Genomic DNA, 21,021 nt, shown 5'->3' with positions numbered 1-21,021 from the left:
CCAGAATGGATCACATCCTAGGTCCCAAATCAGGTCTCAACCGGTACCAAAAGATTGGCATCATTCCCTGCACATTTTCAGACCACAATGCTTTGAAACTAGAACTCAATCACAAGAGGAAAGTCGGAAAGACCTCAAATACATGGAGGCTAAAGAGCCTCCTACTAAAGAATGAATGGGTCAACCAGGAAATTAAAGAAGATTTTAAAAAACTCATGGAAACCAATGAAAATGAAAACACAACTGCCCAAAATCGTTGGGATACACCCACGGCAGTCCTGCGAGGAAAGTACATATCAATACAAGGCTTTGTCAAGAAACAAGAAAGGTCTCAAATACACAACCTAACCCTACACCTAAAGGAGCTGGAGAAAGAACGGCAAAGAAAGCCTAAACCCAGCAGGAGAAGAGAAATCATGAAGATCAGAGCAGAAATCAATGAACTAGAACCCAAAAGAACAGGAGAAGAGATCAACGGAACTAGGAGCTGGTTCTTTGAAAGAATTCACAAGGTTGATAAACCCCTGGCCAGGCGGATCAAAAAGAAAAGAGAAATGACCCAAATCAACAAAATCAGGAAGGAAAGAGGAGAGATCACAACCAACACCAAAGAAATACAAACAATGATAAGAACATAATTTGAGCAACCCTATGGCAGCAAATTAGATAACCTGGAAGAAATGGGTGCCTTCCTAGAGATGTGTCAACTACCAAAACTGACCCAGGAAGAAATAGAAAACGTAAAGAGTCCTATAACCACGAAGGCAATTGAAGCAGTCATCAAAGATCTCCCAAGAAACCAAAGCCCAGGGCCAGGTGGCTTCCCAGGGGAATTCTATCAGACATTTAAAGAAGAAATAATACCTAGTCTCCTGAAACGGTTCCCAAAGGTAGAAAGGCAAGGAAAACTTCCAAACTCATTTTAGGAGGCCACCGTTACCTTGATCCCCAAACCAGACAAAGATCCCATCAAAAAGGAGAATTACAGACCCATATCCTTGATGAACATCGATGCAAAAATCCTCACCAAAATACTAGCCAAGAGGATCCAACAGTACATTAAAAGGACTATTCACCACGACCAAGTGGGATTTATCCCTGGGCCGCAAGGCTGGTTCAACATCCGCAAATCAATCAACGTGATAAAATACATTCACAAAAGAAAGAACAAGAATCATAGGATCCTCTCAATAGATGCAGAAAAAGCATTTGACAAAGTACAGCACACTTTCTTGATCAAAACTCTTCAGAGTATAGGGACAGAGGGTACATACCTCAATATCATAAAAGCCTTCTACGAAAAACCTACAGCGAATATCATTCTCAATGGGGAAAAGCTGAGAGCTTTTCCCCTAAGGTCAGGAACGCGGCAGGGAGAGCCACTCTCACCACTGCTACTCAACATAGTATTCGAAGTCCTAGCCACAGCAATCAGACAACAAAAAGAAATCAAAGGCATCCCAATCGGCAGAGAGGAAGTCAAACTCTCACTCTTTGCAGATGATATGATACTTTATGTGGAAAACCCCAAAGACTCCACCCCAAAACTGCTAGAACTCACACAGGAATTCAGTCAAGGAGCAGGCTATAAAATCAATGCACAGAAATCAGTGGCATTCCTCTACACCAACAACAAGACAGAAGAGAGACAAATCAAGGAGTCGATCCCATTCCCAATTGCACCCAAAACCATAAGATACCTAGGAATAAATTGAACCAAGGAGGCAAAGGATCTGTACTCAGAAATCTACAGAATACTCATGAATGAAATTGAAGAAGACACAAAGAATTGGAAAAACGTTCCATGCTCATGGATTGGGAGAACCAACATTGTGAAGAGGTCAATGCTCCCTAGAGCAATCTACACATTCAATGCAATCCCCATCAAAATACCATCCACTTTTTTCAAAGGAATGGAACAAATAATCCTAAATTTTGAATGGAACCAGAAGAGACCCCGAATAGCCAGAGGAATATTGAAAAAGAAGAGCAAAGCGGGCGGCATCAGAATTCTGGACTTCGAGCGCTATGACAAAGCTGTCCTCGTCAAGACAGTATGGTACTGGCACAAAAACAGACACATAGATCCATGGAACAGAACCGAGAGCCCAGAAATGGACCCTCAACTCTATGGTCAACTTACCTTTGACAAAGCAGGAAAGAATGTCCAATGGCAAAAAGACAGCCTCTTCAACAACGGGTGTTGGGAAAATTGGACAGCCACATGCAGAAGAATGACACTGGACCATTTCCATACACCACACACAAAAATAGACTCCAAATGCGTGAAAGACCTCACTGTGAGACAGGAGTCCATCAAAATCCTAAAGGAGAACACAGGTAGCAAGCTCTTCGACGTCAGCCGCAGCAACTTCTTCCTAGAAACATCACCAAAGGCACGGGAAGCCAGGGCCAAAAGGAACTATTGGGATTTCATCAAGATAAAAAGCTTTGGCACAGCAAAAGAAACAGTCCACAAAACCAAAAGACACCCGACACAATGGGAGAAAATATTTGCAAATGACATATCAGATAAAGGGCTACTATCCAAAATCTATAAAGAACTTATCGAACTCAACAGCCAAATAACAAATAACCCAATCAACAAATGGGCAGAAGCCATGAACAGACATTTTTCCAAAGAAGACATCCAAATGGCCAACAGGCACATGAAAAAGTGCTCAACACGGCTCGGCATCAGGGAATTCCAAATCAAATCCTCAATGAGATACCACCTCACACCCGTCAGAAGGGCTAAAATTAACAAGTCAGGGAACGACAGATGTTGGCGGGGATGTGGAGAAAGGGGAACCCTCCTACAGTTTTGGTGGGAATGCAAGCTGGCGCAACCCCTCTGGAAAACAGTATGGAGGTTCCTCAAACAGTTGAAATTAGAGCTACCATTCGATCCAGCAATGGCACTCCTGGGTATTTACCCCAAAGATACAAAGGTAGGGACCCGAAGCGGTACGTGCACCCCATTGTTTATAGCAGCAATGTCCACAGTAGCCAAACTGTGGAAAGAGCCAAGATGTCCATCGACAGAGGAATGGATAAAGAAGAGGTGGTATACAGATACACAATGGAATATTATGCAGCCATCCAAAGGAATGAGATCTTGCCATGTGCAACGACGTGGATGGAACAGGAGGGTCCGATGATTAGTGAAATACGTCAATCAGAGAAAGACATGTATCATATGACCTCACTGACATGAGGAATTCTTAATGTCAGGAACAAACTGAGGGTTGCTGGAGTGGTCGGGGGTGGGAGGGATGGGGTGGCTGGGTGATAGACATTGGGGAGGGTATGAGCTACGGTGAGCGCTGTGAATTGTGTAAGACTGTTGAATCACAGATCTGTACTTCTGAAACAAATAACGCAACATATTTTAAGAATAAAGAAAAAGGAGAAGATAGCAGGAGAGGAAGAATGAAGGGGAGTTAGTCAGAGGGGGAGACGAACCAGGAGAGATGATGGACTCTGAAAAACAAACTGAGGTTTCAAGACGGGAGGTGGGTAGGGGGATGGGTTAGCCTGGTGATGGGTATTAAAGAGGGCACATTCCGCATGGAGCACTGTGTGTTAGGAACAAACAATGAATCATGGAACACTACACCAAAACAAATGATGTAGTACATGGTGATTAACAAAGCAATAAAAAACAAAGACTGTAATAAGAGATGAAGAAGGACACTATGTCCTACTTAAAGGGTCTATCCAACAAGAAGATCTAACAATTGTAAATATCTATGCCCCGAACATGGGAGCATCCAATTATATAAGGCAATTAATAAGAAAAGCAAAGAAACACATTGACAACAATACAATAATAGTGGGGCACTTTAACACCCCCCTGACTGAAATGGCCAGATCATCTAAGCAAAAGATCAACAAGGAAATAAAGACTTGCAATGACACACTGGAGCAAATGGACCTCACAGACATATGCAGAACGTTCCATCCCAAAGCAACGGAATACACTTTCTTCTCTAGTGCCCATGGAACATTCTCCAGAATGGATCACATCCTAGGTCCCAAATCAGGTCTCAACCGGTACCAAAAGATTGGGATCATTCCCTGCACATTTTCAGACCCAAATGCTTTGAAACTAGAACTCAATCACAAGAGGAAAGTCGGAAAGAACTCAAATACATGGAGGCTAAAGAGCCTCCTACTAAAGAATGAATGGGTCAACCAGGAAATTAAAGAAGATTTTAAAAAACTCATGGAAACCAATGAAAATGAAAACACAACTGCCCAAAATCGTTGGGATACACCCACGGCAGTCCTCCGAGGAAAGTAGATAGCAATACAAGCCTTTGTCAAGAAACAAGAAAGGTCTCAAATACACAACCTAACCCTACAGCTAAAGGAGCTGGAGAAAGAACGGCAAAGAAAGCCTAAACCCAGCAGGAGAAGAGAAATCATGAAGATCAGAGCAGAAATCAATGAACTAGAACCCAAAAGAACAGGAGAACAGATCAACGGAACTAGGAGCTGGTTCTTTGAAAGAATTCACAAGGTTGATAAACCCCTGGCCAGGCTGATCAAAAAGAAAAGAGAAATGACCCAAATCAACAAAATCAGGAATGAAAGAGGAGAGATCACAACCAACACCAAAGAAACACAAACAATGATAAGAACATAATATGAGCAACCCTATGGCAGCAAATTAGATAACCTGGAAGAAATGGGGGCCTTCCTAGAGATGTGTCAACTACCAAAACTGACCCAGGAAGAAATAGAAAACCTAAAGAGTCCTATAACCACGAAGGCAATTGAAGCAGTCATCAACGATCTCCCAAGAAACCAAAGCCCAGGGCCAGGGGGCTTCCCAGGGGAATTCTATCAGACATTTAAAGAAGAAATAATACCTAGTCTCCTGAAACGGTTCCCAAAGGTAGAAAGGCAAGGAAAACTTCCAAACTCATTTTAGGAGGCCACCGTTACCTTGATCCCCAAACCAGACAAAGATCCCATCAAAAAGGAGAATTACAGACCCATATCCTTGATGAACATCGATGCAAAAATCCTCACCAAAATACTAGCCAAGAGGACCCAACAGTACATTAAAAGGACTATTCACCACGACCAAGTGGGATTTATCCCTGGGCCGCAAGGCTGGTTCAACATCCGCAAATCAATCAACGTGATAAAATACATTCACAAAAGAAAGAACAAGAATCATAGGATCCTCTCAATAGATGCAGAAAAAGCATTTGACAAAGTACAGCACCCTTTCTTGATCAAAACTCTTCAGAGTATAGGGACAGAGGGTACATACCTCAATATCATAAAAGCCATCTACGAAAAACCTACAGCGAATATCATTCTCAATGGGGAAAAGCTGAGAGCTTTTCCCCTAAGGTCAGGAACGCGGCAGGGAGAGCCACTCTCACCACTGCTACTCAACATAGTATTCGAAGTCCTAGCCACAGCAATCAGACAACAAAAAGAAATCAAAGGCATCCCAATCGGCAGAGAGGAAGTCAAACACTCACTCTTTGCAGATGATATGATACTTTATGTGGAAAACCCCAAAGACTCCACCCCAAAACTGCTAGAACTCACACAGGAATTCAGTCAAGGAGCAGGCTATAAAATCAATGCACAGAAATCAGTGGCATTCCTCTACACCAACAACAAGACAGAAGAGAGACAAACCAAGGAGTCGATCCCATTCACAATTGCACCCAAAACCAGAAGATACCTAGGAATAAATTGAACCAAAGAGGCAAAGGATCAGTACTCAGAAATCTACAGAATACTCAGGAATGAAATTGAAGAAGACACAAAGAAATGGAAAAACGTTCCATGCTCATGGATTGGGAGAACCAACATTGTGAAGAGGTCAATGCTCCCTAGAGCAATCTACACATTCAATGCAATCCCCATCAAAATACCATCCACTTTTTTCAAAGGAATGGAACAAATAATCCTAAATTTTGAATGGAACCAGAAGAGACCCCGAAGAGCCAGAGGAATATTGAAAAAGAAGAGCAAAGCGGGCGGCATCACAATTCTGGACTTCGAGCGCTATGACAAAGCTGTCCTCATCAAGACAGTATGGTACTGGCACAAAAACAGACACATAGATCTATGGAACAGAATCGAGAGCCCAGAAATGGACCCTCAACTCTATGGTCAACTTACCTTTGACAAAGCAGGAAAGAATGTCCAATGGCAAAAAGACAGCCTCTTCAACAACGGGTGTTGGGAAAATTGGACAGCCACATGCAGAAGAATGACACTGGACCATTTCCATACACCACACACAAAAATAGGCTCCAAATGCGTGAAAGACCTCACTGTGAGACAGGAGTCCATCAAAATCCTAAAGGAGAACACAGGTAGCAAGCTCTTCGACGTCAGCCGCAGCAACTTCTTCCTAGAAACATCAACAAAGGCACGGGAAGCCAGGGCCAAAAGGAACTATTGGGATTTCATCAAGATAAAAAGCTTTGGCACAGCAAAAGAAACAGTCCGCAAAACCAAAAGACACCCGACACAATGGGAGAAAATATTTGCAAATGACATATCAGATAAAGGGCTACTATCCAAAATCTATAAAGAACTTATCGAACTCAACAGCCAAAGAACAAATAACCCAATCAACAAATGGGCAGAAGCCATGAACAGACATTTTTCCAAAGAAGACATCCAAATGGCCAACAGGCACATGAAAAAGTGCTCAACACGGCTCGGCATCAGGGAAATCCAAATCAAATCCTCAATGAGACACCACCTCACACCCGTCAGAAGGGCTAAAATTAACATGTCAGGGAACGACAGATGTTGGCGGGGATGTGGAGAAAGGGGAACCCTCCTACAGTGTTCGTGGGAATGCAAGCTGGCGCAACCCCTCTGGAAAACAGTATGGAGGTTCCTCAAACAGTTGAAATTAGAGCTACCATTCGATCCAGCAATGGCAATCCTGGGTATTTACCCGAAAGATACAAAGGTAGGGACCCGAAGCGGTACGTGCACCCCATTGTTTATAGCAGCAATGTCCACAATAGCCAAACTGTGGAAAGAGCCAAGATGTCCATCGACAGAGGAATGGATAAAGAAGAGGTGGTATACAGATACACAATGGAATATTATGCAGCCATCCAAAGGAATGAGATCTTGCCATGTGCAACGACGTGGATGGAACAGGAGGGTCCGATGATTAGTGAAATACGTCAATCAGAGAAAGACATGTATCATATGACCTCACTGACATGAGGAATTCTTAATGTCAGGAACAAACTGAGGGTTGCTGGAGTGGTCGGGGGTGGGAGGGATGGGGTGGCTGGGTGATAGACATTGGGGAGGGTATGAGCTACGGTGAGCGCTGTGAATTGTGTAAGACTGTTGAATCACAGATCTGTACTTCTGAAACAAATAACGCAACATATTTTAAGAATAAAGAAAAAGGAGAAGATAGCAGGAGAGGAAGAATGAAGGGGAGTTAGTCAGAGGGGGAGACGAACCAGGAGAGATGATGGACTCTGAAAAACAAACTGAGGTTTCAAGACGGGAGGTGGGTAGGGGGATGGGTTAGCCTGGTGATGGGTATTAAAGAGGGCACATTCCGCATGGAGCACTGTGTGTTAGGAACAAACAATGAATCAAGGAACACTACACCAAAACAAATGATGTAGTACATGGTGATTAACAAAGCAATAAAAAACAAAGACTGTAATAGGAGATGAAGAAGGACACTATGTCCTACTTAAAGGGTCTTTCCAACAAGAAGATCTAACAATTGTAAATATCTATGCCCCGAACATGGGAGCATCCAATTATATAAGGCAATTATGAAAAAAAGGAAAGAAACACATTGACAACAATACAATAATAGTGGGGCACTTTAACACCCCCCTGACTGAAATGGCCAGATCATCTAAGGAAAAGATCAACAAGGAAATAAAGACTTGCAATGACACACTGGAGCAAATGGACTTCACAGACATATGCAGAACGTTCCATCCCAAAGCAACGGAATACACTTTCTTCTCTAGTGCCCATGGAACATTCTCCAGAATGGATCACATCCTAGGTCCCAAATCAGGTCTCAACCGGTACCAAAAGATTGGGATCATTCCCTGCACATTTTCAGACCACAATGCTTTAAAACTAGAACTCAATCACAAGAGGAAAGTCGGAAAGACCTCAAATACATGGAGGCTAAAGAGCCTCCTACTAAGGAATGAATGGGTCAACCAGAAAATTAAAGAAGATTTTAAAAAACTCATGGAAACCAATGAAAATGAAAACACAACTGCCCAAAATCGTTGGGATACACCCACGGCAGTCCTGCGAGGAAAGTAGATAGCAATACAAGCCTTTGTCAAGAAACAAGAAAGGTCTCAAATACACAACCTAACCCTACACCTAAAGGAGCTGGAGAAAGAACGGTAAAGAAAGCCTAAACCCAGCAGGAGAAGAGAAATCATGAAGATCAGAGCAGAAATCAATGAACTAGAACCCAAAAGAACAGGAGAACAGATCAACGGAACTAGGAGCTGGTTCTTTGAAAGAATTCACAAGGTTGATAAACCCCTGGCCAGGCTGATCAAAAAGAAAAGAGAAATGACCCAAATCAACAAAATCAGGAATAAAAGAGGAGAGATCACAACCAACACCAAAGAAATACAAACAATGATAAGAACATAATATGAGCAACCCTATGGCAGCAAATTAGATAACCTGGAAGAAATGGGTGCCTTCCTAGAGATGTGTCAACTACCAAAACTGACCCAGGAAGAAATAGAAAACCTAAAGTGTCCTATAACCACGAAGGCAATTGAAGCAGTCATCAAAAATCTCCCAAGAAACCAAAGCCCAGGGCCAGGTGGCTTCCCAGGGGAATTCTATCAGACATTTAAAGAAGAAATAATACCTAGTCTCCTGAAACGGTTCCCAAAGGTAGAAAGGCAAGGAAAACTTCCAAACTCATTTTACGAGGCCACCGTTACCTTGATCCCCAAACCAGACAAAGATCCCATCAAAAAGGAGAATTACAGACCCATATTCTTGATGAACATCGATGCAAAAATCCTCACCAAAATACTAGCCAAGTGGATCCAACAGTACATTAAAATGACTATTCACGACGACCAAATGGGATTTATCCCTGGGCCGCAAGGCTGGTTCAACATCCGCAAATCAATCAACGTGATAAAATACATTCACAAAAGAAAGAACAAGAATCATAGGATCCTCTCAATAGATGCAGAAAAAGCATTTGACAAAGTACAGCACCCTTTCTTGATCAAAACTCTTCAGAGTATAGGGACAGAGGGTACATACCTCAATAACATAAAAGCCATCTACGAAAAACCTACAGCGAATATCATTCTCAATGGGGAAAAGCTGAGAGCTTTTCCCCTAAGGTCAGGAACGCGGCAGGGAGAGCCACTCTCACCACTGCTACTCAACATAGAATTCGAAGTCCTAGCCACAGCAATCAGACAACAAAAAGAAATCAAAGGCATCCCAATCGGCAGAGAGGAAGTCAAACTCTCACTCTTTGCAGATGATATGATACATTATGTGGAAAACCCCAAAGACTCCACCCCAAAACTGCTAGAACTCACACAGGAATTCAGTCAAGGAGCAGGCTATAAAATCAATGCACAGAAATCAGTGGCATTCCTCTACACCAACAACAAGACAGAAGAGAGACAAATCAAGGAGTCGATCCCATTCACAATTGCACCCAAAACCATAAGATACCTAGGAATAAATTGAACCAAAGAGGCAAAGGATCTGTACTCAGAAATCTACAGAATAGTCAGGAATGAAATTGAAGAAGACACAAAGAAATGGAAAAACGTTCCATGCTCATGGATTGGGAGAACCAACATTGTGAAGAGGTCAATGCTCCCTAGAGCAATCTACACATTCAATGCAATCCCCATCAAAATACCATCCACTTTTTTCAAAGGAATGGAACAAATAATCCTAAATTTTGAATGGAACCAGAAGAGACCCCGAATAGCCAGAGGAATATTGAAAAAGAAGAGCAAAGCGGGCGGCATCAGAATTCTGGACTTCGAGCGCTATGACAAAGCTGTCCTCGTCAAGACAGTATGGTACTGGCACAAAAACAGACACATAGATCCATGGAACAGAACCGAGAGCCCAGAAATGGACCCTCAACTCTATGGTCAACTTACCTTTGACAAAGCAGGAAAGAATGTCCAATGGCAAAAAGACAGCCTCTTCAACAACGGGTGTTGGGAAAATTGGACAGCCACATGCAGAAGAATGACACTGGACCATTTCCATACACCACACACAAAAATAGACTCCAAATGCGTGAAAGACCTCACTGTGAGACAGGAGTCCATCAAAATCCTAAAGGAGAACACAGGTAGCAAGCTCTTCGACGTCAGCCGCAGCAACTTCTTCCTAGAAACATCACCAAAGGCACGGGAAGCCAGGGCCAAAATGAACAATTGGGATTTCATCAAGATAAAAAGCTTTGGCACAGCAAAAGAAACAGTCCACAAAACCAAAAGACACCCGACACAATGGGAGAAAATATTTGCAAATGACATATCAGATAAAGGGCTACTATCCAAAATCTATAAAGAACTTATCGAACTCAACAGCCAAATAACAAATAACCCAATCAACAAATGGGCAGAAGCCATGAACAGACATTTTTCCAAAGAAGACATCCAAATGGCCAACAGGCACATGAAAAAGTGCTCAACACGGCTCGGCATCAGGGAATTCCAAATCAAATCCTCAATGAGATATCACCTCACACCCGTCAGAAGGGCTAAAATTAACAAGTCAGGGAACGACAGATGTTGGCGGGGATGTGGAGAAAGGGGAACCCTCCTACAGTGTTGGTGGGAATGCAAGCTGGCGCAACCCCTCTGGAAAACAGTATGGAGGTTCCTCAAACAGTTGAAATTAGAGCTACCATTCGATCCAGCAATGGCACTCCTGGGTATTTACCCGAAAGATACAAAGGTAGGGACCCGAAGCGGTACGTGCACCCCATTGTTTATAGCAGCAATGTCCACAGTAGCCAAACTGTGGAAAGAGCCAAGATGTCCATCGACAGAGGAATGGATAAAGAAGAGGTGGTATACATATACACAATGGAATATTATGCAGCCATCCAAAGGAATGAGATCTTGCCATGTGCAACGACGTGGATGGAACAGGAGGGTCCGATGATTAGTGAAATACGTCAATCAGAGAAAGACATGTATCATATGACCTCACTGACATGAGGAATTCTTAATGTCAGGAACAAACTGAGGGTTGCTGGAGTGGTCGGGGGTGGGAGGGATGGGGTGGCTGGGTGATAGACATTGGGGAGGGTATGAGCTACGGTGAGCGCTGTGAATTGTGTAAGACTGTTGAATCACAGATCTGTACTTCTGAAACAAATAACGCAACATATTTTAAGAATAAAGAAAAAGGAGAAGATAGCAGGAGAGGAAGAATGAAGGGGAGTTAGTCAGAGGGGGAGACGAACCAGGAGAGATGATGGACTCTGAAAAACAAACTGAGGTTTCAAGACGGGAGGTGGGTAGGGGGATGGGTTAGCCTGGTGATGGGTATTAAAGAGGGCACATTCCGCATGGAGCACCGTGTGTTAGGAACAAACAATGAATCATGGAACACTACACCAAAACAAATGATGTAGTACATGGTGATTAACAAAGCAATAAAAAACAAAGACTGTAATAAGAGATGAAGAAGGACACTATGTCCTACTTAAAGGGTCTATCCAACAAGAAGATCTAACAATTGTAAATATCTATGCCCCGAACATGGGAGCATCCAATTATATAAGGCAATTAATAAGAAAAGCAAAGAAACACATTGACAACCATACAATAATAGTGGGGCACTTTTACACCCCCCTGACTGAAATGGCCAGATCATCTAAGCAAAAGATCAACAAGGAAATAAAGACTTGCAATGACACACTGGAGCAAATGGACTTCACAGACATATGCAGAACGTTCCATCCCAAAGCAACGGAATACACTTTCTTCTCTAGTGCCCATGGAACATTCTCCAGAATGGATCACATCCTAGGTCCCAAATCAGGTCTCAACCGGTACCAAAAGATTGGCATCATTCCCTGCACATTTTCAGACCACAATGCTTTGAAACTAGAACTCAATCACAAGAGGAAAGTCGGAAAGACCTCAAATACATGGAGGCTAAAGAGCCTCCTACTAAAGAATGAATGGGTCAACCAGGAAATTAAAGAAGATTTTAAAAAACTCATGGAAACCAATGAAAATGAAAACACAACTGCCCAAAATCGTTGGGATACACCCACGGCAGTCCTGCGAGGAAAGTACATATCAATACAAGGCTTTGTCAAGAAACAAGAAAGGTCTCAAATACACAACCTAACCCTACACCTAAAGGAGCTGGAGAAAGAACGGCAAAGAAAGCCTAAACCCAGCAGGAGAAGAGAAATCATGAAGATCAGAGCAGAAATCAATGAACTAGAACCCAAAAGAACAGGAGAAGAGATCAACGGAACTAGGAGCTGGTTCTTTGAAAGAATTCACAAGGTTGATAAACCCCTGGCCAGGCTGATCAAAAAGAAAAGAGAAATGACCCAAATCAACAAAATCAGGAATGAAAGAGGAGAGATCACAACCAACACCAAAGAAATACAAACAATGATAAGAACATAATATGAGCAACCCTATGGCAGCAAATTAGATTACCTGGAAGAAATGGGTGCCTTCCTAGAGATGTGTCAACTACCAAAACTGACCCAGGAAGAAATAGAAAACCTAAAGTGTCCTATAACCACGAAGGCAATTGAAGCAGTCATCAAAAATCTCCCAAGAAACCAAAGCCCAGGGCCAGGTGGCTTCCCAGGGGAATTCTATCAGACATTTAAAGAAGAAATAATACCTAGTCTCCTGAAACGGTTCCCAAAGGTAGAAAGGCAAGGAAAACTTCCAAACTCATTTTACGAGGCCACCGTTACCTTGATCCCCAAACCAGACAAAGATCCCATCAAAAAGGAGAATTACAGACCCATATCCTTGAAGAACATCGATGCAAAAATCCTCACCAAAATACTAGCCAAGAGGATCCAACAGTACATTAAAAGGACTATTCACCACGACCAAGTGGGATTTATCCCTGGGCCGCAAGGCTGGTTCAACATCCGCAAATCAATCAACGTGATAAAATACATTCACAAAAGAAAGAACAAGAATCATAAGATCCTCTCAATAGATGCAGAAAAAGCATTTGACAAAGTACAGCACCCTTTCTTGATCAAAACTCTTCAGAGTATAGGGACAGAGGGTACATACCTCAATATCATAAAAGCCATCTACGAAAAACCTACAGCGAATACCATTCTCAATGGGGAAAAGCTGAGAGCTTTTCCCCTAAGGTCAGGAACGCGGCAGGGAGAGCCACTCTCACCACTGCTACTCAACATAGTATTCGAAGTCCTAGCCACAGCAATCAGACAACAAAAAGAAATCAAAGGCATCCCAATCGGCAGAGAGGAAGTCAAACTCTCACTCTTTGCAGATGATATGATACTTTATGTGGAAAACCCAAAAGACTCCACCCCAAAACTGCTAGAACTCACACAGGAATTCAGTCAAAGAGCAGGCTATAAAATCAATGCACAGAAATCAGTGGCATTCCTCTACACCAACAACAAGACAGAAGAGAGACAAATCAAGGAGTCGATCCCATTCACAATTGCACCCAAAACCAGAAGATACCTAGGAATAAATTGAACCAAAGAGGCAAAGGATCTGTACTCAGAAATCTACAGAATACTCAGGGATGAAATTGAAGAAGACACAAAGAAATGGAAAAACGTTCCATGCTCATGGATTGGGAGAACCAACATTGTGAAGAGGTCAATGCTCCCTAGAACAATCTACACATTCAATGCAATCCCCATCAAAATACCATCCACTTTTTTCAAAGGAATGGAACAAATAATCCTAAATTTTGAATGGAACCAGAAGAGACCCCGAATAGCCAGAGGAGTATTGAAAAAGAAGAGCAAAGCGGGCGGCATCACAATTCTGGACTTCGAGCGCTATTACAAAGCTGTCCTCATCAAGACAGTATGGTACTGGCACAAAAACAGACACATAGATCCATGGAACAGAATCGAGAGCCCAGAAATGGACCCTCAACTCTATGGTCAACTTACCTTTGACAAAGCGGGAAAGAATGTCCAATGGCAAAAAGACAGCCTCTTCAACAACGGGTGTTGGGAAAATTGGACAGCCACATGCAGAAGAATGACACTGGACCATTTCCATACACCACACACAAAAATAGACTCCAAATGCGTGAAAGACCTCACTGTGAGACAGGATTCCATCAAAATCCTAAAGGAGAACACAGGTAGCAAGCTCTTCGACGTCAGCCGCAGCAACTTCTTCCTAGAAACATCACCAAAGGCACGGGAAGCCAGGGCCAAAATGAACTATTGGGATTTCATCAAGATAAAAAGCTTTGGCACAGCAAAAGAAACAGTCCACAAAACCAAAAGACACCCGACACAATGGGAGGAAATATTTGCAAATGACATATCAGATAAAGGGCTACTATCCAAAATCTATAAAGAACTAATCGAACTCAACAGCCAAAGAACAAATAATCCAATCAAGAAATGGGCAGAAGCCATGAACAGACATTTTTCCAAAGAAGACATCCAAATGGCCAACAGGCACATGAAAAAGTGCTCAACACGGCTCGGCATCAGGGAAATCCAAATCAAAACCTCAATGAGACACCACCTCACACCCGTCAGAAGGGCTAAAATTAACAAGTCAGGCAACGACAGATGTTGGCGGGGATGTGGAGAAAGGGGAACCCTCCTACAGTGTTGGTGGGAATGCAAGCTGGCGCAACCCCTCTGGAAAACAGCATGGAGGTTCCTCAAACAGTTGAAATTAGAGCTACCATTCGATCCAGCAATGGCACTCCTGGGTATTTACCCCAAAGATACAAAGGTAGGGACCCGAAGCGGTACGTGCACCCCATTGTTTATAGCAGCAATGTCCACAATAGCCAAACTGTGGAAAGAGCCAAGATGTCCATCGACAGAGGAATGGATAAAGAAGAGGTGGTATACATATACACAATGGAATATTATGCAGCCATCCAAAGGAATGAGATCTTGCCATGTGCAACGACGTGGATGGAACAGGAGGGTCCGATGATTAGTGAAATACGTCAATCAGAGAAAGACATGTATCATATGACCTCACTGATATGAGGAATTCTTAATGTCAGGAACAAACTGAGGGTTGCTGGAGGGGTCGGGGGTGGGAGGGATGGGGTGGCTGGGTGATAGACATTGGGGAGGGTATGAGCTACGGTGAGCGCTGTGAATTGTGTAAGACTGTTGAATCACAGATCTGTACTTCTGAAACAAATAACGCAACATATTTTAAGAATAAAGAAAAAGGAGAACATAGCAGGAGAGGAAGAATGAAGGGGAGATAGTCAGACGGGGAGACGAACCAGGAGAGATGATGGACTCTGAAAAACAAACTGAGGTTTCAAGACGGGAGGTGGGTAGGGGGATGGGTTAGCCTGGTGATGGGTATTAAAGAGGGCACATTCCGCATGGAGCACCGTGTGTTAGGAACAAACAATGAATCATGGAACACTACACCAAAACAAATGATGTAGTACATGGTGATTAACAAAGCAATAAAAAACAAAGACTGTAATAAGAGATGAAGAAGGACACTATGTCCTACTTAAAGGGTCTATCCAACAAGAAGATCTAACAATTGTAAATATCTATGCCCCGAACATGGGAGCATCCAATTATATAAGGCAATTAATAAGAAAAGCAAAGAAACACATTGACAACAATACAATAATAGTGGGGCACTTTAACACCCCCCTGACTGAAATGGCCAGATCATCTAAGCAAAAGATCAACAAGGAAATAAAGACTTGAAATGACACACTGGAGCAAATGGACTTCACAGACATATGCAGAACGTTCCATCCCAAAGCAACGGAATACACTTTCTTCTCTAGTGCCCATGGAACATTCTCCAGAATGGATCACATCCTAGGTCCCAAATCAGGTCTCAACCGGTACCAAAAGATTGGGATCATTCCCTGCACATTTTCAGACCACAATGCTTTGAAACTAGAACTCAATCACAAGAGGAAAGTCGGAAAGAACTCAAATACATGGAGGCTAAAGAGCCTCCTACTAAAGAATGAATGGGTCAACCAGGAAATTAAAGAAGATTTTAAAAAACTCATGGAAACCAATGAAAATGAAAACACAACTGCCCAAAATCGTTGGGATACACCCACGGCAGTCCTCCGAGGAAAGTAGATAGCAATACAAGCCTTTGTCAAGAAACAAGAAAGGTCTCAAATACACAACCTAACCCTACAGCTAAAGGAGCTGGAGAAAGAACGGCAAAGAAAGCCTAAACCCAGCAGGAGAAGAGAAATCATGAAGATCAGAGCAGAAATCAATGAACTAGAACCCAAAAGAACAGGAGAACAGATCAACGGAACTAGGAGCTGGTTCTTTGAAAGAATTCACAAGGTTGATAAACCCCTGGCCAGGCTGATCAAAAAGAAAAGAGAAATGACCCAAATCAACAAAATCAGGAATGAAAGAGGAGAGATCACAACCAACACCAAAGAAACACAAACAATGATAAGAACATAATATGAGCAACGCTATGGCAGCAAATTAGATAACCTGGAAGAAATGGGGGCCTTCCTAGAGATGTGTCAACTACCAAAACTGACCCAGGAAGAAATAGAAAACCTAAAGAGTCCTATAACCACGAAGGCAATTGAAGCAGTCATCAACGATCTCCCAAGAAACCAAAGCCCAGGGCCAGGTGGTTTCCCAGGGGAATTCTATCAGACATTTAAAGAAGAAATAATACCTAGTCTCCTGAAACGGTTCCCAAAGTTAGAAAGGCAAGGAAAACTTCCAAACTCATTTTAGGAGGCCACCGTTACCTTGATCCGCAAACCAGACAGAGATCCCATCAAAAAGGAGAATTACAGACCCATATCCTTGATGAACATCGATGCAAAAATCCTCACCAAAATACTAGACAAGAGGATCCAACAGTACATTAAAAGGACTATTCACCACGACCAAGTGGGATTTATCCCTGGGCCGCAAGGCTGGTTCAACATCCGCAAATCAATCAACGTGATAAAATACATTCACAAAAGAAAGAACAAGAATCATAGGATCCTCTCAATAGATGCAGAAAAAGCATTTGACAAAGTACAGCACCCTTTCTTGATCAAAACTCTTCAGAGTATAGGGACAGAGGGTACATACCTCAATATCATAAAAGCCATCTACGAAAAACCTACAGCGAATATCATTCTCAATGGGGAAAAGCTGAGAGCTTTTCCCCTAAGGTCAGGAACGCGGCAGGGAGAGCCACTCTCACCACTGCTACTCAACATAGTATTCGAAGTCCTAGCCACAGCAATCAGACAACAAAAAGAAATCAAAGGCATCCCAATCGGCAGAGAGGAAGTCAAACTCTCACTCTTTGCAGATGATATGATACTTTATGTGGAAAACTCCAAAGACTCCACCCCAAAACTGCTAGAACTCACACAGGAATTCAGTCAAGGAGCAGGCTATAAAATCAATGCACAGAAATCAGTGGCATTCCTCTACACCAACAACAAGACAGAAGAGAGACAAATCAAGGAGTCGATCCCATTCCCAATTGCACCCAAAACCATAAGATACCTAGGAATAAATTGAACCAAAGAGGCAAAGGATCTGTACTCAGAATTCTACAGAATACTCAGGAATGAAATTGAAGAAGACACAAAGAAATGGAAAAACGTTCCATGCTCATGGATTGGGAGAACCAACATTGTGAAGAGGTCAATGCTCCCTAGAGCAATCTACACATTCAATGCAATCCCCATCAAAATACCATCCACTTTTTTCAAAGGAATGGAACAAATAATCCTAAATTTTGAATGGAACCAGAAGAGACCCCGAATAGCCAGAGGAATATTGAAAAAGAAGAGCAAAGCGGGCGGCATCAGAATTCTGGACTTCGAGCGCTATGACAAAGCTGTCCTCGTCAAGACAGTATGGTACTGGCACAAAAACAGACACATAGATCCATGGAACAGAACCGAGAGCCCAGAAATGGACCCTCAACTCTATGGTCAACTTACCTTTGACAAAGCAGGAAAGAATGTCCAATGGCAAAAAGACAGCCTCTTCAACAACGGGTGTTGGGAAAATTGGACAGCCACATGCAGAAGAATGACACTGGACCATTTCCATACACCACACACAAAAATAGACTCCAAATGCGTGAAAGACCTCACTGTGAGACAGGAGTCCATCAAAATCCTAAAGGAGAACACAGGTAGCAAGCTCTTCGACGTCAGCCGCAGCAACTTCTTCCTAGAAACATCACCAAAGGCACGGGAAGCCAGGGCCAAAAGGAACTATTGGGATTTCATCAAGATAAAAAGCTTTGGCACAGCAAAAGAAACAGTCCACAAAACCAAAAGACACCCGACACAATGGGAGAAAATATTTGCAAATGACATATCAGATAAAGGGCTACTATCCAAAATCTATAAAGAACTTATCGAACTCAACAGCCAAATAACAAATAACCCAATCAACAAATGGGCAGAAGCCATGAACAGACATTTTTCCAAAGAAGACATCCAAATGGCCAACAGGCACATGAAAAAGTGCTCAACACGGCTCGGCATCAGGGAATTCCAAATCAAATCCTCAATGAGATACCACCTCACACCCGTCAGAAGGGCTAAAATTAACAAGTCAGGGAACGACAGATGTTGGCGGAGACGTGGAGAAAGGGGAACCCTCCTACAGTTTTGGTGGGAATGCAAGCTGGCGCAACCCCTCTGGAAAACAGTATGGAGGTTCCTCAAACAGTTGAAATTAGAGCTACCATTCGATCCAGCAATGGCACTACTGGGTATTTACCCCAAAGATACAAAGGTAGGGACCCGAACCGGTACGTGCACCCCATTGTTTATAGCAGCAATGTCCACAGTAGCAAAACTGTGGAAAGAGCCAAGATGTCCATCGACAGAGGAATGGATAAAGAAGAGGTGGTATACATATACACAATGGAATATTATGCAGCCATCCAAAGGAATGAGATCTTGCCATGTGCAACGACGTGGATGGAACAGGAGGGTCCGATGATTAGTGAAATACGTCAATCAGAGAAAGACATGTATCATATGACCTCACTGACATGAGGAATTCTTCATGTCAGGAACAAACAGAGGGTTGCTGGAGTGGTCGGGGGTGGGAGGGATGGGGTGGCTGGGTGATAGACATTGGGGAGGGTATGAGCTACGGTGAGCGCTGTGAATTGTGTAAGACTGTTGAATCACAGATCTGTACTTCTGAAACAAATAACGCAACATATTTTAAGAATAAAGAAAAAGGAGAACATAGCAGGAGAGGAAGAATGAAGGGGAGATAGTCAGACGGGGAGACGAACCAGGAGAGATGATGGACTCTGAAAAACAAACTGAGGTTTCAAGACGGGAGGTGGGTAGGGGGATGGGTTAGCCTGGTGATGGGTATTAAAGAGGGCACATTCCGCATGGAGCACCGTGTGTTAGGAACAAACAATGAATCATGGAACACTACACCAAAACAAATGATGTAGTACATGGTGATTAACAAAGCAATAAAAAACAAAGACTGTAATAAGAGATGAAGAAGGACACTATGTCCTACTTAAAGGGTCTATCCAACAAGAAGATCTAACAATTGTAAATATCTATGCCCCGAACATGGGAGCATCCAATTATATAAGGCAATTAATAAGAAAAGCAAAGAAACACATTGACAACAATACAATAATAGTGGGGCACTTTAACACCCCCCTGACTGAAATGGCCAGATCATCTAAGCAAAAGATCAACAAGGAAATAAAGACTTGAAATGACACACTGGAGCAAATGGACTTCACAGACATATGCAGAACGTTCCATCCCAAAGCAACGGAATACACTTTCTTCTCTAGTGCCCATGGAACATTCTCCAGAATGGATCACATCCTAGGTCCCAAATCAGGTCTCAACCGGTACCAAAAGATTGGGATCATTCCCTGCACATTTTCAGACCACAATGCTTTGAAACTAGAACTCAATCACAAGAGGAAAGTCGGAAAGAACTCAAATACATGGAGGCTAAAGAGCCTCCTACTAAAGAATGAATGGGTCAACCAGGAAATTAAAGAAGATTTTAAAAAACTCATGGAAACCAATGAAAATGAAAACACAACTGCCCAAAATCGTTGGGATACACCCACGGCAGTCCTCCGAGGAAAGTAGATAGCAATACAAGCCTTTGTCAAGAAACAAGAAAGGTCTCAAATACACAACCTAACCCTACAGCTAAAGGAGCTGGAGAAAGAACGGCAAAGAAAGCCTAAACCCAGCAGGAGAAGAGAAATCATGAAGATCAGAGCAGAAATCAATGAACTAGAACCCAAAAGAACAGGAGAACAGATCAACGGAACTAGGAGCTGGTTCTTTGAAAGAATTCACAAGGTTGATAAACCCCTGGCCAGGCTGATCAAAAAGAAAAGAGAAATGACCCAAATCAACAAAATCAGGAATGAAAGAGGAGAGATCACAACCAACACCAAAGAAACACAAACAATGATAAGAACATAATATGAGCAACGCTATGGCAGCAAATTAGATAACCTGGAAGAAATGGGGGCCTTCCTAGAGATGTGTCAACTACCAAAACTGACCCAGGAAGAAATAGAAAACCTAAAGAGTCCTATAACCACGAAGGCAATTGAAGCAGTCATCAACGATCTCCCAAGAAACCAAAGCCCAGGGCCAGGTGGTTTCCCAGGGGAATTCTATCAGACATTTAAAGAAGAAATAATACCTAGTCTCCTGAAACGGTTCCCAAAGTTAGAAAGGCAAGGAAAACTTCCAAACTCATTTTAGGAGGCCACCGTTACCTTGATCCGCAAACCA

The sequence above is a fragment of the Eumetopias jubatus genome, unplaced genomic scaffold (assembly GCF_037043125.1).
Source record: "Eumetopias jubatus isolate StellerSeaLion01/CBP00866 unplaced genomic scaffold, mEumJub1_p1.0 scaffold_22, whole genome shotgun sequence".
In the NCBI taxonomy this organism is placed as follows: Eukaryota; Metazoa; Chordata; class Mammalia; order Carnivora; family Otariidae; genus Eumetopias; species Eumetopias jubatus.
Note: the sequence above shows the minus strand (reverse complement) of the source record.